Here is a 27340-nt window from a genome sequence, read left to right on the forward strand (position 1 = left end):
CTTCTTCTTCTAGCTATCTGCAATCTTTTATGAAACATGACTTTAAACTGTGCCGAATGATTGATGCCAAGATTGGCATTATCAATCTTCTTCACTTTAACCACTTGTTCACAATACCACCACTGACCATTCTCTAGCTTTACAGCACAAACCACTGTTGATGTCCTTTCTGAACGTGAATCTTGTGTAATTTTATATGCACAGGATCACCAATACCCACAATCAGCTGTTTGTAGCTTTCATCACATCATATCTGTTCTTGCTTTTTTATGACTCATCATGATTTTATTCTTGCATTATCAAGAATCTTAACGCATCCATCCTCTGATAACATACTCAAACCTCCTCTGACTAGGTTTAACCACTTGGTAAACAGCATGTCTCCAACTATTCTTCTCCTTAATGCCATAAAAGGTGTCACATAAGTGAAACTATGAGGTGTATTACAGTACACCCACAACATTGCTCCAAAATAATCTTGCACACAGAGTCCTGAAACCACAGCACCCTTAATACATTCACTCATCCTTTCTATGTGGCCATTGCTTTAGGGATTATACAAGCTACAACTTTTGTGCTGAAAGTGAATGGCATCCCATTGTCCGACAGAATCTCAGATGGAAACTCTTCCCTGGGTAAAATATCATTCAATCAGTCACTCCTCTTGTATTTGGCTCTTTCCAAAACATTACCTGTAGCCACTTAAAAACATTGAATTCTGTTCCCCAAACATACAGTCAAACCTTTTCAACAGCCCATGGGAAAGGCAAGCATTTTGTTTTCAATTACAGAATACTGGCATTCATGGGGTTTCAATGTGCGAGACGCAAAAGCAACCTTGTGAGGGAACAGCCCCCAACCTACATTACTGGCATCAACATTGACATGGTTTTTCTCAGAACTGTAGTGGTGCAAAAATGGGACATGCTGAAAAAAGGATTTCATTGAAGCAAAAGCAAGTTGCTGCTCCTTGTCCCACACAAACTGGACATTTTTTTAAGTAAACTGTACATGTGCTCAGCAACAGTAGGAAAACTCTCAATGAACTTAGAGTCAAATGTACACATTCCCCTGAGTGCTAACAATTGATCATGATCAGTGGGAACAGGCACCTTCTCCACTGCTTCCAAAAGACAAGATACTTGAAAGCGTAGACTCCAAAATCATACTCATCCTTTCTGAGGCTAATGGCACTAATTTTGAAAGCCTTCAAAACTTTTCTCAATCTCTTCAAATGCTTTTACTCATTTTCCCATAAATCAAAACAACATCTTAAAGTGCTCGCACCCCACTTATCCCAGTTAAAACTTGCCCCATCAATCAGTGGAACACTGCAGTGAAGCAAGACCAGACTGCTTTGTGTGAAATTGAAATTCACAATTCTGGATAAAGAAAGCAGTCAAATAGCAAGAGTTTTCTGCAAGTACTGTGAGGTAATAAGTGGAGTGCAAATCCAGCTTGGAAAGAACGTTTGCTCCACCCAAAGTGATGACCATATCATAACGTTTGGGCAAAAGATGTCCTTCCACCCACATAGCTCTGTTGAGATTGAGTACGTCAATGCACTTTGTCAATTCTTTACACTTGTAATGCACCACTACAATAGGCAAAGGCCACAAAGAAGATTCATTGAGCGCTATCACCACCTCTTTGCATAACGTCTGCAAAAGACCTATCAGTTCATCCCAAACACTCAAAGGAACAGATCTAAGTTTATGTGTAACTGGTTAACATCTATCTTTCACTCTGATGATATGCTCAACCCCTTATATTTCTCCTAACTCCTCTTAGAAATTTCAGAAAAGATGCCTAGTACATTGTAAAGCTTGTTCTCAAATATAACATGATCAGCACCCAGCACTACAAAACCTTTTGTGAAGATACAGGTGTCAGAATGATACACAAACACCTGTGGTGGTGGTGATGCCAACCAAAAATATCAGGTCTTTACAGTTATGCATGCACTTTCCCATACACTACCCTGTCTTGAACTCAATCGTAGTTTGTGAAAAAAACTCTACCTCAATCTTAAAACCATGTATCCTCCAGGATTTCCAACTGGAGGGCTGAGATCATGTTGCAGACCATTTTCAATCAATATTAGAATGTGATGTTATGGTAATCCTAGATGTTACATCTTAGTTTAGCAATGTAATTATAATATTGTCGCATGCCTAGGTGCCTGCCACAGATTGTTATGAATTTATTGTGAGCGGGTGCGGGTCTGGAGATTCGAGAGGAGACAACGGTTTTATTAGAACTGATCTTAAGCTGTACGGATGCACTTTACCGCTGATGTGTATATCCATAATAAAGCATCAAGTACTATACTAAATCGTGTATGGTTCCACTTTATAAACGTGGCGACGAGGGAGAAACGCACCCATTTTCGGAAGAAACAAAGATTCCGGAAGAAACGCTGAATTTGAAGATTTTTTTTTTTCTTCCGAAATTGACATGGGACTCTGGATTCAACAAATATAATTATCCTTTAACGGAAGAAGTCATCGTTGGATCCATTTCTTGGTTTGGAAATCCATTATTTCGATTTTGAAGGTATTTATTGTTTAGCGTGCGTGACTCTGTTTTATTCGTCCCATACTCGTGGGATGCATCACACTCGTCATTAGAGCAACCGTTATAGTATTTTCTTTCATTTTGCGGCTGGAAATCCATAAAGTGAGCAAAGAATATTCATCGACTCACCTGTATCTTTTGAACTTCCTGTTTCTTTGTGCAAGCTTTTCTCGTTATGCTGTATGTACTGCAATGCATTCTGGATGACGCAATGTATTCTGGAAGAAGCAAGGCATTATGGGGCGCGTTGCATAGCAACTCTTAACAAAATCGTCGGGAACTAGTTATCTACTGGAAATCTGTGAAATCTTCATCGTTTTTCATCGGATCAACGACATTTTACTGGATGATTATTTCCTTACAACTTTTTCAGCATTTGAAGAACTACTACAAAAATAAGAGATATGTAATGTATTCTACTCAACAGTCTGACATCGGTGACTACTTTTATTTTGTTAATTTATTTCTTTGAAATCATATTTTCATTATTTCTTTGTCTAATTTAATTATATATATATATATATATATATAATAATTTTATTTTAAACATGGAGTCAAATACAGTTTTAGCTCCACCCAAGTTTTTACAAGATTCTGATCTTCCTCCAATGGTATGGGAGGATTGGCGGGAATCATTTGAAACTTATTTAGAAGCTATAGGTGGTGAAGTATTTTTACCTTCTCGCAAATTAGCTTTATTGAAACACAATCTTGGTGTAGAAGGTAGAAAGGTATTTAAGACTCTGCCAAAACCATCTATTTCAAATAATACAACTATATTAGTTAATAGTAGTGGTAATTGTGATTCTAGTGATGAAGATGTTTTTGACAGCACTAAGACTGAACAGTACATGATTGAAGAGTATTTAGAAGCTTTAAAGGCACTTGAGGAAAATTACGGAAAGAAAACAAGTATTGTTGTGGAAAGGCATACATTTTTCTCTAGAGCGCAGTTATCTGGTGAAACTGTGGAACAATATATAGCTGTATTAAGAATATTAGCTGCTACTTGCAAATTTAAAGATTTACATGATGAAATTATTAGGGATAAGTTCATTAACAGGACATCTAATTTAAAAATTCAAGAGAAATTATTAGATTTGAAAGATCCATCTCTTCAAAAAACTGTTAGCATAGCTAGAAGAGTAGAAAATAATTCTCGCTATGTAAAAGAACTTGGTAAAGAACATAGTAAAGATCATAATGAATTGTGTAGCAATGATCAAAGTGAAGTAAGTGCATTAACTAACTCAAAACCAAAATCTTACATCAACAAATACACACCACGTCACAATTTCAACAAATCCAAAACCAGAAGTTCAGAAGGTAACGAGTAATACAACTCAAAAGAAAAACCTTTATTAACAGTACACAACAAAATTATAACAAACGTATTTGTTTTAGATGTGGAAACCTTAAACATTCTAATGAAACTCAATGGTGTCCTGCCTTAAATGTCACTTGTTTTAAATGCAATAAGAGTGGACATTTTGCAAAAATGTGCAGATCAGGTAACCCTGGTGCATGGAAAAACTCTGTGAATGCTATTCATGAATTTAATGAACATAGTAGTGACAGTGAAGTTGAAGTTATGGCTATTTGGTCTAATGAGGTTGATGAAATCTCTTGTGAAAGTCAATCACCTAAATGCAAAGTTTCTATCAATAATTGTGACATGATGTTATATGCTGATTCATGTTCACCATTTACCATTATTGATAAAAATATGTGGGAATCTCTTAACAAATGTGATCTTTATCAGTCAGATGTATCACCTATTGGTTATTGTAACAAGAAATTACCTGTGATTGGATGTTTTGAAGGTAATATCAATTTCAAAGGCAGGTGTACACAAGGTAAAGTATATGTGGTTGAACATGGTAAAGCCTTATTGGGTGGGAAAGAACAAAAAAATGTGGGCATTATTTTGGACCCCAACCATCCAGACCAAGTTATATTAACCCATATCAACAATTCTATGTCTAAAAAAGAAATGTCCAAGTTTATTTAATTCCAGTTTAGGATGTTTAAAGAAATTTGAACATCGTATTATTCTTAAATCTGATTGCGTTCCCATTGTACACAAAGTACGCAATGTACCAATTGTATTAAGACCACAATTGAGGGTGGAATTAAATAGATTATGTCAGCAAAACATCATTGAACCAATCGAGTCATCAGATTGGCTTAGTCCAGTGGTTTTGGCAAAAAAAACAATGGAAAATTGCGCATGTGTGTAGATTTAAGAGATTTGAATAAAAATATATGGATTGATCGCCATCCCTTACCCCGTATAAATGAAATTATAGCGTCTGTTAAAGATGCAAAGTATTTTTCTTCGATTGATTTATCAAATGCGTACCATCAAATAAGATTGCACCCTGAATCTCGTCATTTAACATCATTTATAACTCCAGAGGGTGCATATCAATTTTTGAGAATGCCTTTTGGGCTGGCTTCAGCGTCAGCTGTATTTCAAAGATCGATGAGCAAGATTTTGGAGGGTGTTTTTAACATGTTAGTATTCCAAGATGATATTTTAGTCTGGGAAAAATGTGAAACAGCTCATGACATGGTGTTGAATGATGTGTTATCAAAGTTACAAACAGCTGGGTTAACTGTTGCTTCTGAAAAATGCAAATTTGCATTATCAGAAATTGAGTATCTGGGACATACCTTGTCCGCCGAGGGTGTCAAACCTAAACAAAACCTAATTAATGCAATCAAAAATGCTCCATCGCCTACTGATAAAGAACAAATTTGTTCTTTTCTTGGATTAGCTGAATATTATTCAAAGTTTGTTTCTCATTTTGCATCCAAGGTATTTTGTTTGAGGGCCTTAATGAAAAAGGGGGTAACTTTTGCTTGGGATACTAATTGCCAACTGGTTTTTGACAACATTAAGAAAGACATCGTCAATGCTGTGACTTTGAAGCCGTTTGATCCTAATAAAAGGTCAATCATAGTGGTAGATGCCAGTGCGTATGGTGTGGGTGTAGTATTAATGCAGAGAACTGGTAAATTGGAGTGGCCGATTGCATTCGCTTCCCACACATTAAAAGGTGCTGAACCTTCGTATTCTGTGATAGAGAAGGAGGCTTTAGCTTGTTTTTGGGGTGTTAGTTATTTTAGAACATATGTATGGGGTCCTAATTTTGAATTAAGGAGTGATCACAAACCTCTTGTAGACATATTCTCGACCAAGGGTGCTGGCAAAGCGACTCATAGGATTGCAAAGTGGATATATAAGTTACAGGAATGTGATTTTCAAATCACATATGCACCTGGTATTAAGAATGTGAATGCATATTGCTTATCTCGCCTTCCTATAGAGGATTGTTGTGATGCTGATAAAATGGATGAGGATTGGTCAGTTGCCACGGTTGATGAGGCGTGCAATGGTGCTATCAGTTTAGGAGATTTGAAACAAGCTGTTTCTGATGATGTGGTACTTCAACAGGTTCTAATACATTTAACCCACAATAACAGTCATGATACTTGGAGTTGAAAAGAACTTTCTGAATACAAGACTGTTTGGATGGAGTTGTCTTATGATTCTAGTCTTGGTTTAGTAAGAAGAGCTGAATAATTAGTAGTTCCATTTTCTTTGCGTTCCAGATTATTGGAACTCCTACATGAAGGTCATTCAGGTATGTCAGGTATGAAAAGGAGAGCTAGAAGTGATTTTTGGTGGCCAGGAATGGACAGGGATATTGATAGATGTGTAAGAAGTTGTGTGGCATGCAATTGCAGTGACAAATCTCATTCGTCGCAAGAATCTGAGATCAATCCTGTACCATTTCCTGAACAACCTTGGAAGAAGTTAGTTATGGATATTTGTGGTCCATTCAATGTGGGCAACATTTTGGGAAAGTTTGTAATTGTTTTGATGGATTATCATAGCAAATGGCCTGAAGTTGCTTTTGTTAGGGAAATTAAGTCTTCCAATATGATCTCTTTTTGCGAGGAAATTTTCACAGAAAGGGTTATCCTGAGTCTATTACAACAGATAATGGTCGGTAATTCATATCTAGTGGGTTTCAAAGTTATTTGAAAGCATTTGGTATAAAACATATCACCACTGCTGTTTATTGTCCTAGGGAGAATGGAATGTTGGAAAGATTTAACCGCGTGTTAAAGGAATGTGTTCAATTGGCTGTTTTGGACAATTTTGATTGCAAAGATGCTGTAAGGAACATGATTTGGAGCTATCGTAATACTCCACATTCAGCCACATTGGAAACACCATTTTCTCTTTTCAAGGGACGTTCTGCATGTAGCAAAGTAACCCCATCATGGATGCGTGACACTAGTTGCGAACCAATTTCTAAACAAAGTTTGAAAAATAGGATGAGTGCTTATCAAGAAAAATATAGGTGGAGGCACAACAGTAAAATAGCAATAAAAGTTTGCAAATTTAAGGTAAATGATTGGGTCAGAACTTTTCATATGGGATTACATAAAGACAGTTATTCCAAATGGTAAAAACCAAAGAAAATACTTAAAGTATTTGGTAATTGTGTGTTGTTAGATGATGGGCGCAAATGGAATTTTAACAATCTAACTTTGTGTAATGCTTTAGAAGAAAAGGTATGGTTGAACAGTAACAATAGGACAGGTGTCTCTGAAAAAAGTACTAATGTTGTAAGATCTGTCCAACCAGATTCTAAAGTTGTTGTTTCATCAAAGTTCCATCAAAGTCATCTACATCAATTTGTCCATCTACAAGAAGGTTGTCTGGACGCATTGTAATTAAACCTGTTAAGTTGAATGATTATTTTATGTATGCTTAGATACCATGAATTTTGTATTAGTATTTTATTTTATTTTAGTTTATTTTATTTAAAAAAATGTTTAGAATAGAGGATGTGTTACATCTTAGTTTAGCAATGTAATTATAATATTGTCGCGTGCCTATGTGCGTGCCACAGATTGTTATGAATTGATTGTGAGCGGGTGCGGGGCTGGAGATTCGAGAGGGTACAACGGTATTGTTAGAGCTGATCTTAAGCTGTACGGACGCACTTTACCGCTGATGTGTATATCCATATTAAAGCATCAAGTACTATACTAAATCGTGTATGTTTCCACTTTATAAAACTAGAACTTGACCCAGTCATCAGGGGAATGTACCTCCCCCACCCCTCCACACACACGTAAACCTCCAATTGGATCCTTAGCTAAAGGTACATCGGTTTAACGCACACTCTCACACAAAAATAAGCTGTTCATTTGGTCACACAATCCCTGATCATCTTGCATATCACTCACAGTATTAACCTTATGAGACGTTTTAGATGAACAACACACAGTACCAAAATCACCTATAGTTCCACATTTTGTACACCTTTCTCTTTTTGCCAGATGAAATTTGAAGGAAACAAGATAATTATTCAATCCACATCTAAAACAAAGACCCTCAAAAGCACTATTTTTCTTTTTGAAAGTACATCCTTATCAGAACAAGTCTAAGCACTTTTGACCACATATACTGTATCTTCATGAGAGTTATTCAAAACCATAGCAAACTCCTTGGAATCTTGAATACTGTTAGGAATATCAATTGCTTCATCCAACGAAGGATCCTTGCATGTCAAAAGTCTCTCCTGCTTGCTCTTATTTAAATAACCTGTTCACAAACTGAGCTCTAATGAACTGACAGAAAAGCTTGAAAATTCACATTTCGAAGCTAAAGCTCTCATAGACGCAACAAACCTGTCTAAATTTCAAAAGCTTGTTGTTCGCAAGACAAAAACATCTAAGTGCTTGAAAACCTCTTGACCTTCCAAGCCAAGAGAATGTTCAAAAAGCCAACATTTCCTGTTAGGTTTAAATGTAAACGCCTCTATGGCCATGAAAATATACATTAAAATATCTAAACTATTCTTTACTTTTCACCTTATGGGAGGCTCAAAACACAACTGAAGAAACAGAGATGGAGGATTTATGGACTGCATAATAGTTTAGTGCTGTAGTGGGACTGGATACAAGTATTGGTGAAGTAAAAAGTAAGTATTTAGAAAATAGGGAAAGAAAAACAATATTACGGAATGGACCCAAAATGTACATTAAAGTTTAATTGAAAATAGTTCACATGAAATCCGTATAACTCAACTTGAAAGTATTGGTAACATAATTATTTAATATACCGTAGTCCAACCAACATGTCTGGCAAAGTCCTACAAAAAAAAAATATAAGGATATAATATATATAATGTGCTTCAGCAAGATGTAGAAACCCAATTCAAAATGGCTGCTAGACATACCATGTTGGAAAAGATGTCTAAGCCAAAATGGATGCCAAATACGTAGATTAAATTGCCCAATACAAAATGGTTGCTGAACACACCATATCAGTGAGGAGAACATGAACACACCATGTTTATGAGGAGAAAATACCTCGAGATCAAATTGGGTATTTTTTTCTTTTCTGTAGCCCAATTTCGCTCCACAGGCAGTGTCAAAAAAACAGAAGGGTAGACGTCACTTTTCATAAAAATACTTTCGCCCTTTGCTGTTCAGTGTATATATAAGAGATACCTGGGCTGTATTACTGGAAGGGCGCACTGCCCTGGTGCACCAGGGCACACCTGGGTGGTCTTAGCACAGACAGGCTAAGTGTGGGGCATATATTAGTGAAGGGTGGACGGAAGTCATTGGACCCCCTTTCACTGTGCAGGTGGGGGCAGGCCTGCATTTGAAAGAGAGGCCCAGATACCCTGCAGAGCGGTGCCCTGAGTGTCTGCGTCCACCTGCAAAGGGCTGTCTGTGGAATCCATGGTTCTCCTTTCACCCCTTCCAAGGTTTTTCCTGAGAGCCATGCACTGACTCCCTGTAACGCACAGTCAGTGTGCCTTCTGATGGCCTCTGTGCTTGTGCCTATAACAAAGCCCAGGTGCAGGAGTAAATGCCCCTCATTTGTATTACAGAGAGGACCATAGAAGTAATGGCGGCCTCTTCTATAATACCAGAGTGCCACAGAGAGTCAAAAAGCAAGCTCATGCACTTGTGCGCCCTGAGCACTTTCACTAACACAGCCCCTGATGTCCTCCCATCCTCGCCTATCTTCAGCAGGAATTCTCAACCCCTTCCCTAGCCCTTTCCAGGGTTTCAGATGTCCCCCCCCCCCTCTGGTGTTTCCCAGGCATTCCCTTCCCCTGCCCCTTCCATATATATTTCTAAACATCTGGTATCCGACAGTCCCTTGTCCCTATGGGTTTTGTAGTGTTGCGCTCTAGTTCTCGCGTGCTACGTCATGACGTAGCGCGCGAGGATGCCATACTAAAGCGTCTGCAAAAGTTGGTGGAGAACGCCGGAGGTTCGGTGCTCCCCCGCTCGTTAATGAATAAATAAAACAATTAAAGACTACAACCTCGTGCCTCTTAAATATTTGTTCCTGGCAATAGGCACGTCTTTACAGTGGCGACGAGTGCTGGGATAAAAAAAAAACGAGTGGAAAAATAGAAAATACTATCAGGACCCCGAAACAGCACAGGAAGCATCAGGACCCAGAAACAGCACAGGAAGGCAAAGCCCCTGTCAGAGGCCCACCACAAAGAGCTGCAGGTAGGCGGACAGGCACCGCAGCAGCACAGAACAGCAGGGGAGCGTGGCAGAAGCGCGCAGAAAGGGGGAGAAGACCACCCACGCGTTAAGGTGCCAGATGCAGTGGCATAAAGCAGCAGAAGGTACGGCGAGAGAATAGCGACAATAGACAGAGGCCCTGGCGGAGCTAGCGAGATGCAGAAAAGGGGGAGCAGAAGAGCTCCGACCGAACCAAGCGCAAGACGAGATCGCGAACGCACCAGGCACCAGGCAGCCCGAGAGGTCCAGGGGCGGAACCAGAAAGACGTGCCACAATGAGCGCGCAAGCGTCTTCACTCAAGACGCCGATCCCGTTTTTGCCGAAGCCTGGAGAACCTCAATAAAGTGGGAGGACTGGAGAGAGTACTTCACGAACTATATTGAAGCCCTAGAACTCGAAAACGGGGAGGCTTTCACCAGTGCGAGGAAGAGAAGGATACTCCTACACAACCTAGGCCCGGAAGGTATAAGGGTCCTCCAGAACCTGGTGCCCACGCCCAGGCCAAATGCAGATGACTATGGGGCAGATGTATCAAGATTCGATTTTGCGATTTCTAAATAGCGATTTTTAAGGAATCGCTATTAAGAAATCGCAAAATGGAATGTATGTACAAAATCGCTATTTTTTAGCGATTCCTTATTTTTCCTTATTTGCGAATTCGCATTTTGCAAATTCGCAACTAAGGAATAATTTCCATGCATTCCTATGGGCCAGGAGGCCCATAGGAATGATTGTGAAATAATTCTCAAATTGCGAATTTGCAATTTGCTAATCTCAATTTGAGAATTATTTCAAGGGTGCAGGGGTGTCTCAAAGACACCCTGCTGCACCCTTGAAATTTACATATGTGTGCATGTGGCGCACATACATGCCCTATGCGCATGTATGTGCGTCACATGCCACCCTCACAAATGCCAAATAGGGTATTTTTAAAAGAAATCGCAAATTACCACCAACTACAAGTTGGTGGTAATTTGCGAATTCTTAACACAAATTCGCAATCTCAAAAAGTTACATACATCTCATTTAAGGAATCGCAAAATTTGCGATTCCTTAAATGCTTAAGCAAAATAAGGAATCGCAAATTTCTGCGATTCCTTATTTTGCGATTTTTTGTTACATATGAAAAAATGCTAAAATGCCTTTTGCGAGTCGCAAAGGCCGAAATTCTTTGCGAGTCGCAAAAGGCTTGATACATCTGCCCCATAGTCTTTAAGCACGCTATATAAGATCTCAACAACCACTTCCGCCCGCAGTGTGCCTTTCTATCGACGTTACAATTTCCAGCAGAGAAAACAAGAGGCCGGCGAATCCATAGATGACTACGTTGCAGCGTTGAGGAAGCTGGCGGTAATGTGCAAGTATGGGGCTCTGCACGATGAATTCATAAAAGATCAGATAGTCATGCACACCACCAACAAGACAGTACAAGACAAATTTTTTGGTAAATGGAGAAGCATCGCTTAAGGAAGTAATAGCCATGGTAAAAAAGGCTAAGTTGTCGAAGCAGTGTGCCGATGGGGCTAAAAGAGATGCTGTGCAGAAGACCATGGTGAACAAGGTGGACGACGCAGAACCACTGGGAAGGAGTAAAGCCACGACGACGGAAGGAAAAGGGCCAAACAAGTGGATGGGGAAACCAGGACAACAGTGGAAGCAGAACAAAGAAAGCAAGACCACGTGCTACAGGTGTGGAAGACAAACGTTGTCCGGCGTTCAGAGCAAAATGCATGTTCTGCAGCATAGTAGGCCACTACGAAAAGGTACGGCACTGAAAAATGAGGAGACCCACAGTGAAGTACGTGGCGCAGGAGCAACCGGAGGAAGAAGAAGAACTGGACGAGGAGGACAATGTACTATGCGTGGAAGGACAAGTGCTGGGCATTGACTGTAAGTGCTCCCACAAGCCACAATGCGACATGGTGATAGGAGGAGTGAAAATCAAGATTGTATTTGACTCAGGATCCCCGTACACCATCGTCCAAAGAGCAGTGTGGAATGAAGAATTCAGACCCAGCTTAGGCCCAAGATTAGAACCACTTGACATACGACCGGTGTCATACACAGACGAACCCATTCCAATGGTCGGATACAGAGCTCTAACTTTCGAGTTTAGAGGAAGGAGTGCGGAGTGCAAATTAGATGTAGCTGAGAAGGGCCCATCAGTCTTAGGATGGATGGACCAAGGTGACCTGTGGATAAAATTGGACCCAGAGGGGGACACGCAAGTGCTGATGACAGCCCCAGAGAGCTGGCTGGACCTGGAGAAGATGAAGAGCGAATTCCTGAAAAAGTTTGGCGGGAAGGTCGGCAAGCTGGAGAAGTTCACACATAGGATCGTACTCAAAGAGAACTCCAAGCCTGTATCTCATAAGGTCAGGAACGTGCCCCTTGCCGTAAGAGAAGCAGTACAGCAGGAACTGCGCAGATTGGAAGAAATTGGTATTATCGAGCTAATAGACAGTTCGGAGTGGCTGGCACTCCTGATGTTGGCAATGAAACCTAATGGCAAGGTCAGTCTCTGTGTAGACCTTCGAGAACTGAATAAGTGCCTAATTGTGGAAAAATTCCCGTTGCCTCGCATAGCAGAAATGCTGGCCAAAACGAAGGGAGTAAAGTGGTTCTCCACCATTGACCTCACCTCTACCTATCACCAGATCGATCTACATCCATCAAACCGGAAACTGACATCTTTCATAACACCCTTCGGATGCTATCAATTCCGCAGAATGCCCTTTGGCCTTGCTTCGGTAACCATGGTGTTTCAGAAACGTATGCACCGTCTCTTCAAGGACATCGAAGGCATCCAGTACTTCCAAGACGATATACTGGTGATGGGGACAGACCAGAAGGATCACGATAAGAAGCTAGACAAGGTGCTTCGAGTGCTAGAGAGCAATGGCCTGACAGCAGAATGGGAGACGTGCCGACTCGGAATGACGTCGGTCACCTACTTGGTACAAGAGATAGAAAGACACGGCATCACACCCAAACGAGCAAATGTGAAAGCAATCTGCGACGCTATGGCTCCAACCGACAAAGAAGAGGTCAGATCCTTCCTAGGGATGGCCAAATATTATAGTAAGTTTGTACAACACTTTGCCACCAAGACGCACCACCTGAGGCAACTAATAAGGGACATAACAGTGTTCAAGTGGACAGAAGAGACACAAAATGAATTTGATGCCTTAAAGAATGACATTAGTCAAGCCTTACCACTACAGAGATACAACCCCATGGAGCAAACAATATTGACGACGGATGCCAGCGAGAAAGGACTGGGAGCAGTCCTCATGCAGGAGAGGAAAGATGGAATGATGGAGACCCTCAGTTACGCTCGAGATGCCTATCGCCCACAGAACAAAAATTTAGTGTGATAGAGAAGGAGATGCTGGCGGTAGTGTGGGCCATGAGGAAGTTCTGCCAATTCCTATGGGGCACGAGATTCCAACTCAAGACAGACCACAAGCCGTTGGTCAAAGTGCTCACCTGGAGTGGGCATGCAAGCGCCACACCACGCATCGGCAAGATGACATTCAAATTGCTAGAGTACAGATATGATGTGGAATACATACCGGGGACATGTAACAAAGTGGCAGACTACCTCAGTAGAGCTTCAGCGATGGAAGGAGCTCCCAACATAACTGCGGAAAACGAGGAGATGGTAGCAGTGATGGAAGACCCAGAATGGGTGATAAGCAACCAGGAGTGGACTCAAGTGTATGAAGAAGACAAGGACATCAGCGAGGTCAAGGAGTGCATAATACATGGATGGCCAGAGAATAAATGATTGCGAGGAGAGCTTCGGAAGTCAGAGAGGAACTGTCAGTAGGTGACCATGGAATATTTCTGTACTGAGGTGACAAAATAGTCCCCCTGACAACACTGGTTCCTCGCTTGGTTGCGTTACTGCACGAAGGACATCTAGGAATCATAAAAACCAAGATGAGGGTGAATCAGATGTACTGGTGGCCAGGAGTGGACATCCAAGTAGAGAGACACGTGAGAGAGTGTGATCAATGCCAAAGAGCGGACAAAACTCTAAAGCCCTTAAGGCCGGCCTTGGGAAAGTTTGCCCAACCGAGTAACCCCTGGGAAGAAGTGTCTGTAGACATTCTGGGACCCGTGCTGGACACCTTGGGGATGCCCAAATATCTGTGCGTCCTCGTCGACAGTAATCGAAATGGCCGGAGGTGCACATACTGGAAGAGATGGACGCTGAGACAGTGCTTAAGTTTCTTACTTCCGTCTTCCTCAGGGAAGGTATTCCTAGATCTATTCTGAGCGACAATGGACCGCAATTCACCTCGGAGAAGTGATATAAGTAGGCGGAGAGGAACGGGATCAAAATCAAGCATACCCCCACATACCATCCCTCGAGTAATGGACAGGTGGAGCGGTTCAATAGAGTCATACTGGGGTCTATCCAAGCTGCCATCACGATGGGTAAAGACTGGGAGAAAGAAGTACAAAGTATGATGTGGGCCTACCGCATCACCCCCACCAGCACTGGGTACAGCCCTTTCTAAATCTTGAGAGGAAGACACCCCTTCACCAAGGACAATGTAGCATGGAGGGAAAAGACAATCACTAGCAAGTGGTCTCCTGAGGTGGTGCAGCACAACCTAGAGAAGGCCCAGAGGATATACACCGAGCACAACAACCAGAGGAGAAATGTGAAGGAAACTGCCCTTGAGAGAGGGGAATGGGTGAGAGTCAAATTAGCGGTACTAAGAAGAAAAGGAGACAGCCAAGACAGTCAACCGCTGCAAGTGGAAGAAGTATACGATAGGGAAGCACTGCTCAGTGACGGGAATATGTGGTCCCAAGACCGCATGTCCAAATGCAACAAAATCATACAATGGTCCCTGGGAGAGAACGGGAAGACACAACAAGACCAAAGACAAAGAGAGAATGTGGGAAGTACCCCTGCAGAAGAAGAGGATCCGGGAGCAGAAGGAAACCGTGAGGAGGTTGGAGACCAGGGAGTGCCTGAGACTGGGGAACAACATGAAGGGGAGAGTGTGACCCCGAGGAGAGAAGAGCTGGGTACCCTGAGAGACAAGGTGGTGAACCCTGAAGAGAAGGGCGCTGGGGAAGCCCTCTCCACTCCGGTTAGACGCATATGAGCAGGTAGAGTGGTAGTAAGACCCACCCGCTTCTGAGACTTTGAACTGGGGGGAAGTTAAGCATCCTGTGGGACTTTCAATGACAATGTTTCTGTTGTTAATAAAAAGAGGGAGATTTGTAGTGCTGCGCTATAGTTCTCGCGTGCTACGTCACGACGTAGCGCGCGAGGACGCCATATTGGAGCATCTGCGCATGTGCGCAGAAAAGCGAAAGTTGGTGGAGAACGCCGGAGGCTCGGCGCTCTCCCGCTCGTTAATAAATAAATAAAACAATTAGACTACAACCTCCTGCCTCTTAAATATTTGTTCCTGGCAATAGGCACGTCTTTACAGGTTTCAATCCCTGTCCTCACCAAATAAGCTGCAGATGGCTCTGTCACAGCATAAACTTGTCAATCATGGCAGAGCTCTTATGTCTCACAGTCACTGGACCCACCAATCCCCTGCTTCCTCTGGGTCCGCTCACGGCTCCCCTCAGGTTTTAGGAGACCCCCAGGATGCAGGAATAATTGTCCCTCAGGTCTGTGTGGGTCCATAGCAGGACCCCCAGCTGCCATTCCTCCATTCCTCTCCTGCCCCCAGCCCTGTATATTACACTGAGTGGGCGCTCTACAGCTTCGCAGCGCAGTGACTTCACAGACATAGTAGTAAATACCTGGAACACATTTATCTTTTCTCACTCATGGTGTCACATAGAAGCCCTGCACAACACACAAGGTCTGCTTTTCACAACACTGCAGGTATGGCTGATTCACACTGTTATTACGTGTCCATCATTTAGTTTCAGATGTTTGTGTCTTACAGCTGCTGATAATGTAACATTTTCTTCTTTTAGGGCACTTTTCCTCACAGGACGCTCCCGCTCCTCCGTGCTTTGAGCCCTGCCCCATGGACTGGTCTACAGCGGAAACAGATGTTATTACTTCTCTACGATGTATAGAAAGGAAGGGGATTGGGACATGAGCCAGAGGTTCTGCTCTTCACACAATGGGTCCCTCGCGCTCTTCGACACTCAGGAGGAGATGGTAAGGACATGGCACACATGGATAATACATTTAGGATCATGTTTCTTTCAATTAGTGCCAGGCAGGGATTTTTGACACTCCAGGCAGTACCAATTTGTTTCCCACCTACTCAGCCCTTGCTCCCCACCCTGCTCCTCTACTCCCATTTACTTCCTTTATAACAATTTGGTGCCCCTCCTGCTGGTGATACCCAAGTCTTATCCCATATTTTTCACGAGGAAGGTTTAAAGTCTGTCAGCTCCCATAACTGCTGAGTGTCTGAAAACGTATTTTAGGGCTTATTTACACACCCCTTGCACCACTGGTGAGTCACTTTTTTTGACGCGCTGATGGCACATTTCGCTGCCCCATATTTACAAGAAAAGGAAAATCCATCCTGAGTGACTTTTCATGTCCATGTAAATACCGCTGCTTTACATGACAGGGGCACTCAATTGGTGTTGCTGTGGGAGTTCCCTCGCTACACTCATGGAACCAGACACATTCCAGATTTATGAGAAATCGTAAACCTGGAAATGTGCTTGAATGTTACGCCTCCCCAGTGGAGGTGTATGGAGGTGCAACAAGGAGAAATGTATTCATTTCTCCTCTTTTTTCCCCTCTTTCTATGCATCACTCCAGGACTCGAGCATCCCAATAATAAACATAACCTATAGAGCCCCCACCTGGAGAGCTCTGCATAACCCCAAAGCCTCCCAGTCCAATTCTAACTCAACAAGCGTGCGCGCCTCACTCTAAAAGTGGGAGGGGTAGGAGGAGTGCGAGAGCACACAAGCGTTTCCCTTGCGGGAGCGAGCCAGGGGCACCATGTGTTTGTAAGTTAATTACAAATATATGGTGTCAAGATTACTCCCACAAGGGTATCGCCAAACGTGCACACGTTGCCATTGAAGGCAATGCAACGCGTGCACGTTTTTGGCTGAAAAGCTGAAGCGATTGCTAAAGGTCTTTTGCCTATGCTGTGCATGCGGACTGCTAGGGGAGACCTAATGACATTTCGAAAGTTCGTTGTGTGCTAATGCAGCACACATAGAAGTTGAAAAACGCTATTTCAGATTGTTTATGTGCAGTAAGGGACACCTTCCTACACATAAACAATCATCCCTGTGACGCATACAAGCCTCCTTGCAACATGGTGCAAGGGTACCTGTGCGGCTCATGGCAGCAAATTGTGCGCCAGCGCAGGAAGAGCAAAGGTATCCATCAAATTGTTGTCTATATGACGCATCCCATTGGAACTAATGCAAATGGCTTGCGGCACTACGCTGCTTTAAATCCTTGTAAATGAGGCCCTTCATCTGCTTATTTCATCCTTATAAGCTCTCGATCACCATCATGGCCTGGCAGGTCTGGTAGGATTGTTTTCATAAGGAACAGGGTCAAGACTGATTTGCATATGACTGGGTCTGAACTGGGGTGGCAAAGTGAGCTAGAGAATGATGATGGATTCAACCCAAATCTGTGACTGAGGTGCGTGTCTGAAAACTTTCAGCGCCCTGTCCATCATCTCATTGTGTTTGCTTCAATCACCATCATAGGCATCTTGGCCCTGTGGAAAAAGACATTTCAGAAAAAAAACTAGAAAATAATATGAAAATGTAGGTAACAACTTGTAGCACCAAAATGACCTATAAATACCCAAAACACTGACAACAATATTGAGAAGCAAGAAGTGATTTAAAATATTTTTAAACACAAATGGTTTAAAGAGATTCCTACCATATCGCCTAATAAAGGACATATGTATTTTATATAAATATTGATTGATTAGCTCATTCCGTTTAATATTGTTTGAAATACAACACTTCTTTTCTGATGCAGAATTTCTTGATGGTTGTTTCCTGTGAGCACCACGTCTGGGTTGGTCTGAGGAAGAGGCAGGATGGAATCCACTGGGCCAATGGTACCGCCTGCAGCAGCAACCTGTGAGATTCTGTCACTTGTTAACAATTTAATATTAAAACATTATGCCCACCTGGATAAACATTGTGGTTTACGGATATCAGTGTTAGTCCGTTATTTGGATTGAAAAGGAATATGAGGGATATGTATGTATTTGGGAATTCACAGAAGTAGGAAAGGTTTTGGGATGACTAAAGAGAAGGTGGAAGGGGGAGAGCCAGACAGAAGGTTTTTAGAAAGGATTTTTTGGGAGATCTGCATAGTAAGAGGTATGAGATAATGCAAGGAGGGATAGTGGAGGGAAGAGTCTACAAAGGGTGATTTTGTTGACCATAGTAGTGGTATGGGGTTTGGGATGAATGAGAGTGTGGAGCTAGATGTTATATTGATAGACGTATATGGTGAGAAATAGGGTAGTGCATTGGATATGCTGAATTAGAAAAAAAGAATAAATATATGGATATATTAGTACATGGAAGATTTATGTTTAAGGAAGGTAGCGTATGTAGATTAAAGATGCATTTAATAAAAATCCAGCTTTTAAGTGTTGTTGTATTTTAAATTAAAAAAATATTTTTATTTTTGTAATTCAATATTAAAGTAATTGTAGATAAATAGTTATGCTAACAGATTTTCTTATTTGTGCTGTCAATTATATACATGTTAAAAACATAGAATAAAGTAACTATACATAAAAAGTAAATTTGTTAAGCAGAACTAATGAATAACTGTATTTTTAAAAACATAATTATTATACCTGTTTATACAAAGCAATGCACATATCTAGGTACACAGCTATAGCTCAAATAATTTCTTATAAAGAGAGATATGATGTCTAATGGTGTTTGAGTTTGGTTGTTATGTACGGAAGATCCAATTCTTGAGTAGAATTTTCTGAAGATAGGGTAGTTATCCGCGGATCTTATGTTGGATGGTAAAGTGTTCCTTAATTTGGCTGCTTGAACAGAGAAGAATGTGCCACTCATGGTTTTTTTTGTGTGTATGGTGGAATATTAAGGCACTGTGCCCGCAGGATCCTTTGTTGAATGTATTTGGTGATTTTATTCTTGTTGAAGAGCGGTTCGCCATGGTTCGCTTTGTGGGTGATACAAAGAAGCTTGAACGCATACTTTACTACCATACGCCTTTGTTACAAAGTGATATTTACTGTGCCCAATAAACGCAGTCCCCCGGGGTCAACTTGAAAATGAGGCATAACATCTATAGTTGGTATTTAATACTTTGAATTGATTCAGCTAGTTTGCCCTTTTTTGAGACCTTTTCCAATGATACATTTCAGCAGGTTTGACTTTTGACAAAATCTGTTGGGAAAGTATTATAATTCGAATTCTACAAATTCAGAGTTCAGTGACATTCAATAGCAATACCACTGCCCGTTTGAAGTTGTCATGCCACCCTCCTGATATGTACACTCCCATGTAATTGGTGTGTTGTGGTGTCCCACTCACATGAGGCAACATCCAGGGAATGTAAACTAGTGGGCCCTGTTCATGGGGCTTCCCCTCCTTAGAGTCAATCTAGAAGGTGCAGTCATTTAGAGTCAAGTAGGGTTGCAAAATCCAAAGGCGGTATATCCTCCGGGGCATAGGTACCCACAACATTTTTCTCAAGGGCCACTAAGTTTGGTCTGTTATGTGACAAAGGCTGCATCAATCTACAAAATCAAAGGTCACCTGCCTATATATAAAAATTGCACGTGGCACCAAAAGAAAGGGTCCCAATATTATCGACCAACTACCAAGTCTGACAGATGCTTATGTTAAAAAAATTCAACAATAGAGTTCATTTAACCAAATTATTTTCCTTTTTATTATATCAAGCATGATTGTCAAACTTCAAGCTGCATCAATAAATACATGGAATAACATCAATAAAAATATATAAAGTTGCACACGTAAAATCATTCATAACAATCAGTCATACTTGCATTCACCCCTAGTGAACTGCACATTCATCCCACACAGACACCATTTTTCTACAAATCAATCATGATGGAGAAACTGCCACAGAATCTAAGAATGGACGGTTCTCGTGTCTGGTCCCGATGGTGAAAGGGAACACCCTTTCACCGTTCAAGGAAACGAGGCGAGTTAAATGCCAAAGCGCGTTTCGGTGTGACGCCCCGAACATGGTGAGACCTTCATCAGGGTGACGATTTATAAGTAGTGTGGGACACACAAACACATCTGAAAGATGGAAATATTCACTTGGATTCTCTTAGCCAGATCATAAATATAGCCTGACAGTTCAATGGAATAATATCTGTATTCAGCAGTACTAAATTGGATATAAACTCGTCCAAGGGCCAATCAAGTTGCCAACATGTTGATAAGGGATCATCAGGGAACTGTTCAGAAAATATATCACAAAATTCAGGAAGCCCAGCTGCCAAATTTCCGGCAAGCATTACGAGTCCAACCTGGAAAGGGTTTCCTACTGCAGATGACGGGGCGGGAGTCCCTCCAACCGTAGGATGCATCAATGATAGCGGGGTAACGATTTTTGGGTGGGGTGTAAGGTGGATATAGGGAAAGCAAAGCTTATACATCTAGTGGCTGAATTATACAATGTGAAACCAGAAAGCCTGAGATTAATCCTAGCTTCCCCACTTTACCAAATTGTGTGGAATGAAATACACTTTTTTAATTTTGGAAAGACGTTCTCATATTTTTGCGCTTTTGCTGCAAGATAGGTTTGAAAATGAAAGTGTTCCTAAAGTTAAGTGGTGTAGGCCAGCCTAGTTACTTACTTTTTGTAAACTTGAATTAATCTTCAGATAAAGGCTTGCCTGTATATTTAAAGTTGTTTATGTTAGTGCTGAGTTCAGTGAACAGCAGCCCAGTTCTGCTGTTGGTAGGGGGGGCACCTGTAATGGTCAGGAGGGCCACATGTGGTCCCTGGGCTATACTTTGAGTATCACTGCTCTGATACCTTGTAAGCACATTCTCTGCTTACCCATCTGCAGTGACCCCATACTTCGTTCCAGGTCTTTCAGCTCTCCAATCCTTCAGCTCGTCAGTTCTCTGTGTAAGCTGCCACAGTCGATGCCACTACCGAGGCCGTAGCAGCAAGCAATCAGCACCAAGTGACGGTAACGGTGGGCGACGAGTGACGAGGGGCAGGCCAAGTGATGATGAACTGTGAGGGAATGCCACACCAGGAATAGTAGCGGCTGGAGCAGCGGAAAGCAGGGAGGACGCCGGGTCGCTGAGACCGCCGCCCATAAGCTAACTCCTGCCAATTTCTCGGGGTGCATGGTGCAGTGCAGGCAGCACCTTAAGTCTCTCTTCAGCATCAATTTTCACCCTCTTAACGCCCTTAGCGACACTGCAGACACCTGCAGTCACAGTTGCAGCTGTCCCTATAGCCCTAACTGCCCGACTGATCTACTATTCTACAACTACCACACAGCTACAGCTACAAACAACCAAATCTGTCGCTTGATTCCCCAGACCCTCCAGACTGCTGGTTACAAGGTGAGCTGATCTGCAGTGAAGAGGGGCGGTCTGCCACATCAGGGGTGCTTTGTTAAAGGCTAGCCGTACTTAGCACTTGCAAGCTCAGAGTCCTGTAATCAGGCCTTTTTACAGCCCTCAGCGGGAGTGGTCAAGCCTGGGGTGTTGTGGTTGAGGGTTGTCAGAGAGCCTGGTGGTTTATGATCCCGGACTTTGGACCCCTGGGCTCCTGCTACAGGCCCCCCACTGGCCCCCTCATGACCCCTCATGACATAATCTTCGGGCAATTTTCAGCTGCCTGTGGTCCTACTACAACAAGCAAGCCAAACAAGTCTTTGTGTGCCATTATTGGGGGCAACACCATTAAGGCTCCCTGAGGCACACTCCGAGGCACAATTGAGGTGCAATCGAGCTCAAATAAGGAAACACAGACACACTTAATTCTAAATTTGCGAGTCTGTTATCACCAAGGACTTTTTATCAGTGAGCAGGGAGCTATGAGGGCAGGCAGAGTGCGGAAGGCCCCAACAAAACCAAGCCCCAGCCCAAATCAACAAAACAGAAGAATGATGGCAAGTGCACGCATAGAGACCCCAGCCTACTTGATTTTGGTCCAGACAATCACAAGATAAAACATGAAAAACTTTATGAGATCAAAGAAAAGCCATTGACCAGCATGATCTCCAACCCCCTTAACACTTTGTCCTTCGATGTCACAGCCAATAACAACTTTGTTAGCCAGGAATGGAGTAATTTTTTAACACCAACTGCAAAAACTGAAACAGTCAATACGAGGTGGGGTCCAGAAGATTAGGGCTTAACTGGACCAGAAGGATCCCCATGAAGGTGAAACCCCTATTCTTTCCAGACTAAAATATATACAAAATGTTTCTTTCTGAAAGACCCCACTACTGCAATTTACTCCAAAAGTGGAACTACAGAAGGGTTGCAATACCCTCTCCTGCCCTTACAACTATGCTGCTCCCATCAAATTTTGCAACCCACAACGACTTTACAAACTGCCACATTAATTCATTCTAATGAATATCTCCTGGAAAAAACTAATGGGAGCACCAAAGAGGAAAAATTGCTTCCCCGGCAAAACTACGAATGGATACAAGCAGCTGAAAACCTAAACACATCATGTCTTGACGTGAAACATGACTATGCCCAATAGGGCCACCACGACCATCAATTTGCTTATCAGAAGGATAACACCATCGCCCAAATGACTAACTCACAAATCATACCTACAAATTTACAACATGTTTCACCGGTTAGTTTACGTAACGTACAACAAGGCTCAAAAATCTCTTCGGTCCTCACAAACGCCTATGAAAGGACTTCAGGGTTTATTAGAGTCAGCTACTTTAAAACCTCACAAACAAGGGGAAACAATACCTGGGTCAGACCCCAAGCATCCTCAAACCTCCCCTCATGTTGTGGCGACTATTTCTAGTACAGACTCTCAACTTTACTCACAAGAAGCAGGATCAAACAAGGGACCCTCTTTGAAGTAGCCCAGCTGGATGAACAGAATAGAATTGAACAAAACACAAAAGAACATGTATCTCCATCATTAAAGCATTCTTTCCTTCATCCCTCATCAACCACCCATTCAGAATTGACAACACCTCCTGCGATCGTTTCGACACCTTTTTGAAAAATGTACACCACAGCATGGCCAGCTGCCCTTTTACGTAGACCTACCCAACTGCATTGGTGATATGACTTTTTTAGCCTCCCAAGAGTGGGAGGATCTAGCCGCCTCCAACAGCCACGATCTTAAACCATCAAAAACTGTTCCCTTAGAAAGAAGCCATCCAAATAAAAATTGAATCAGGGAATCTATACTAAGCACAATGTAATATTCAACAGCGGCATTACAATATCTGTCACGTAAATTGGATCTTCAGCTTACAGTTCTCCAAACTCTAGCTGATTTTACTTTGGGGATTGACAGGAAGCTAGCCGACTTGAATGGATTAATAAAGAGAGGGCAGGAAGAAGCCTTCAACACACAACAATCGCAACAAGAATGTTCCTGTGGCCCAATAGTGGACAAGCTACTAACAATACTAGGTGACCTACTATCCATCTTGAATACAACTGTCGTAACTCAGAACACTGTAGGCAACTCTATAGAGGGGGAAATAATGTTGGTTTCACTTCCCACGACAACGTCACTATCAAATAGTATACCTTCAACTGAAGGAGGTGGACGTCCACAAAACATCAAGCTAGGATATTCGGAAAAAGACACTTCTAAAAACTGGTTGCAAGCAAAAAAAGGAAAATAAGGAAAAAGAAATCACATTTCCAGGTCCTACATTTGTTGTTTTATCTAGGACCCCGATCAATATCATGACCTTATGACCCTATACGGCTATTATCGATACATATTCCTATAATGTCATAATATCCAAAACCATATTTCAGCAAGTCGCCTCTGCAGTCCATGTCAGTCCATGACACAGCAGGAGTCACTTCCTTAGATTCCTAGATAGCACACCGAGTTCTTTCGACACTTCAAACCTCCAGCAACCTGGGAAAGCCCTGCTTGCCTTGTTTTGATTTGTAATAGAACTCCTAAAGAGCACTGTAAGAACGACCAGTTCTTAGTGACATCTTTATTGACGTCTTATGTCCAACACTTACGTCAAACTCGGCACCTTTCAGGTATAAATAATACCAACGTTGCCTTAAGCAAACGCGGCGGTTGTAGTGGAGAATACAGGAGCAGAAACAGCTGTCCCCCTGCAGAAAGCCCAGCAGATGCAGAAAGCCCACAGGAGCTGCCCCTCCTCCTTGACGCGCTGAGAAAGACGCTGTCTTTTCTCCTGCTGAGAAAATCCAGCTCCGGCGTTTCCAGCCTACCCTTGCAGGTGACTGGAATATCGAGTCCTAAGAAGAGATACCATACCTCCAACATTCTATTCCCAAGGTACGGTGCTGACTAAACCCTTAGACAGAATTCTTGAAGCAAACCTTGGCAAAACCAACTTAACTTAACTTGCTACTTACTTACTCCCTTCCACGTGTTAGGCTTAGGTCAGGTACACTGGGGTAGGCGTAGTTAGAAGCACCAGTTGAGCTCGTTAGCCAAATATATATATGAATGTATATATTTTATTCATTTTAACCATCTTATGGCTAAGAAACCATTTCAATGCTTTTACAGTATTATTTTATAATACTAATCTTACTGTACGCACTTTTTATAATAACAAGTCTTGCAATTGTGGCAATTCATTTCTCTTGCATAAGAAAGAAGACTGTTCAATAAATAATACCTTTCTATTGAAAACGCCCGTCTCTCTATTCTCTGCATGCTGGTGAAAGTAATCTCGCACAACTGACTGAGTGAAATAGCTGTCTATTGTTTCACATGACTCTAGAGATTGACTCTTATCTGAGGAGCAAAGTTGTCATGTTAATGCGGTTGTTGGAAAACTGAATCGCTTCTTGTCTGAGCCAGGGAAGCTGATCACTTCCTATTCAGTCAAGAAAGTTTCCAGTGACCTCTGAGCTAGCTGGTACAAACCCAATTAAGTCTAACATAGTCAGTAGAGACCTAGAAGACTGCACTCCTACGTCTACACTGCTGTTTATGTTATTCCAATGCGCAGGGCCTATAGGGAAAATAGGAATTACACTACATGGCGCCCAACGTTTGGTAAGGCGATAAAACTAACGCAAGACGTTAGAGTAACTCAGTCGTGCTTTTTCACACAGACCCTTTTGTCCGTAAATACTCCAATAGACGTCTGGAGTGGGTGAAAGGTTAAAATTCGCCTGAACTTAGTAGGAAGAGATTCCTATGTATAGTTTCTGGTTTATTCAACGTTGAAGGATACAGTGTTCCAAAATATTGTGCACCTAATCTTTGTCTCCTTGGAGACCTGATCTGCAACAAAAGACCTTCCTGACAGTAAAATGCCAGGAGAAGGCGGGGACAATGGGACCGCTGAAGCCCCAGTAGATGCGAATCAACGGGACACCGGTGTCAATGAACCGGGTGCAATTATCATCCCGGTAAATTTAAGAAAAAACTATAAAGTTAAAACTTATAGAAAACGGACTGACCACACAAGGTGGCACAGTCGTCTTCGCGATAGAGGCACACGAATATCGGCAGACAGAGGTATTCTATTCATGGATAAAATTCCTAGTGGCAAACGCTGCGACACAAGAGTTTCACTATTACAAAATAGAGAAACCATCGGATGAGTACGCTCCTTTCGAGGAGATTGAAATCCCATTAAAATACCAAGAGCACCTGCTCAGGTTTAAAGGCGCCCTAAAACATACTGATCATAATACCAGGCTCGGTCCACTAGGTAGACCAGGAGCAACGTGGCCGGTTCTAGCCAGCTACACACCACATCCAGACATTGAAAAACTTTCAAAAGAAGAACTTTTAGCACAGCTAAAATTAGTGATTAAAATACATAGACAGTTAGTCCAATATGTAATGCGGACTGCAACAGTCCAAACAGCTGTTAATGTCCCACAGCTGACCCCTCATCAGGGGAACACTAATAAAATTACACCACAGAACATACAATCATGTCTTGGTAAAACACCCATAAAACAGGAACAAATTCCTTTCTGGTTAGCACAGAAAATTACTCAGATAGAGGTAGTATTTCCAAATACTACCCGTATTGAAAAACACAGAATCCTGACCATCGGCCTTCCAATGGGGGTCGCACCACATGTGGAGGACTGTGACACTTGGGGTACAGTTTTTGCTTCCATTTACACAAAGACACATGGTGTTCCATCCATGGCGGTAATACCAGATGTGCTAAAACAGATTCAATATGAATACGGTCCAGAACCTGCTTTAACTCTTGGTATGAAATTACTGAAAGACTATAAACAGGTCTCAGCTATATTACTAGCCAACATAAAGGGAGAAGCAGCATCTGTGGCGATCCGCCAGAAATTGAAGGAAACAGATATAAAAGATCAACCAATTGAGCTCGCCAGAATCATACAGAAATGCTATGAGGAACTAGGTAGAGATAGCTTGGGCGGGAAACAAGTAAAACCCCAACTACTTGAAAATCCTGAAAAATTATTTATTAAAAATAATCAAAATACTCCTAAAAAGAGCTGGGATGGAAATAAACAATCCACTCCCAAGGAAGAAGTTTTCCAGTCAAGAGGAAGGTCTCCTCGGCAGAGGGAAAGAACTCCGACTCGAGAACACCAGTCTCCCCAGAGGGAGCCCTCTGAAAAAAGATATAACCTTAGAAATAGGGATAACTTGAAGAAGCCTGATAGATATCAAAGTATTGATACACGTCCCTCTCGATCTTTTTCGCAGAAATCTGAAAGAAGAGGACGGTCAGACCCAGAAGAGCACACCAAGTCCAAAGACAAGGAACCTGTTAAAAGTAAAAAATCACAACTTCCAAAAAAGAAGGTAGCCAGTATTAGAGTAATCGAACATGCCGAGAATACTGAGGACACAGCTGAAAAACAGAGAGTGGGCACAGACAATGCTAGACAGTGCAGCAGAAATCAGCATAGCTCGCAAGATCCTGATGAGTCATCTGGAGACAGTGGACACGAATGAATACATTCAAGTTGAAACTGCAGACACCAGAGTTAGCAAACCTCATAAGATATACGAAA

General features: G+C 42.1%; 1 pseudogene; it reads left to right on the forward strand.

The window, feature by feature from the left end:
- The window catches only part of LOC147725131 (uncharacterized), a 290467-nt pseudogene that overhangs the window by 140963 nt on the left and 122164 nt on the right, over window positions 1-27340 (forward strand).

The sequence above is a fragment of the Lissotriton vulgaris genome, chromosome 4_1, assembly GCF_964263255.1.
Source record: "Lissotriton vulgaris chromosome 4_1, aLisVul1.2, whole genome shotgun sequence".
NCBI classification, from domain to species: Eukaryota; Metazoa; Chordata; class Amphibia; order Caudata; family Salamandridae; genus Lissotriton; species Lissotriton vulgaris.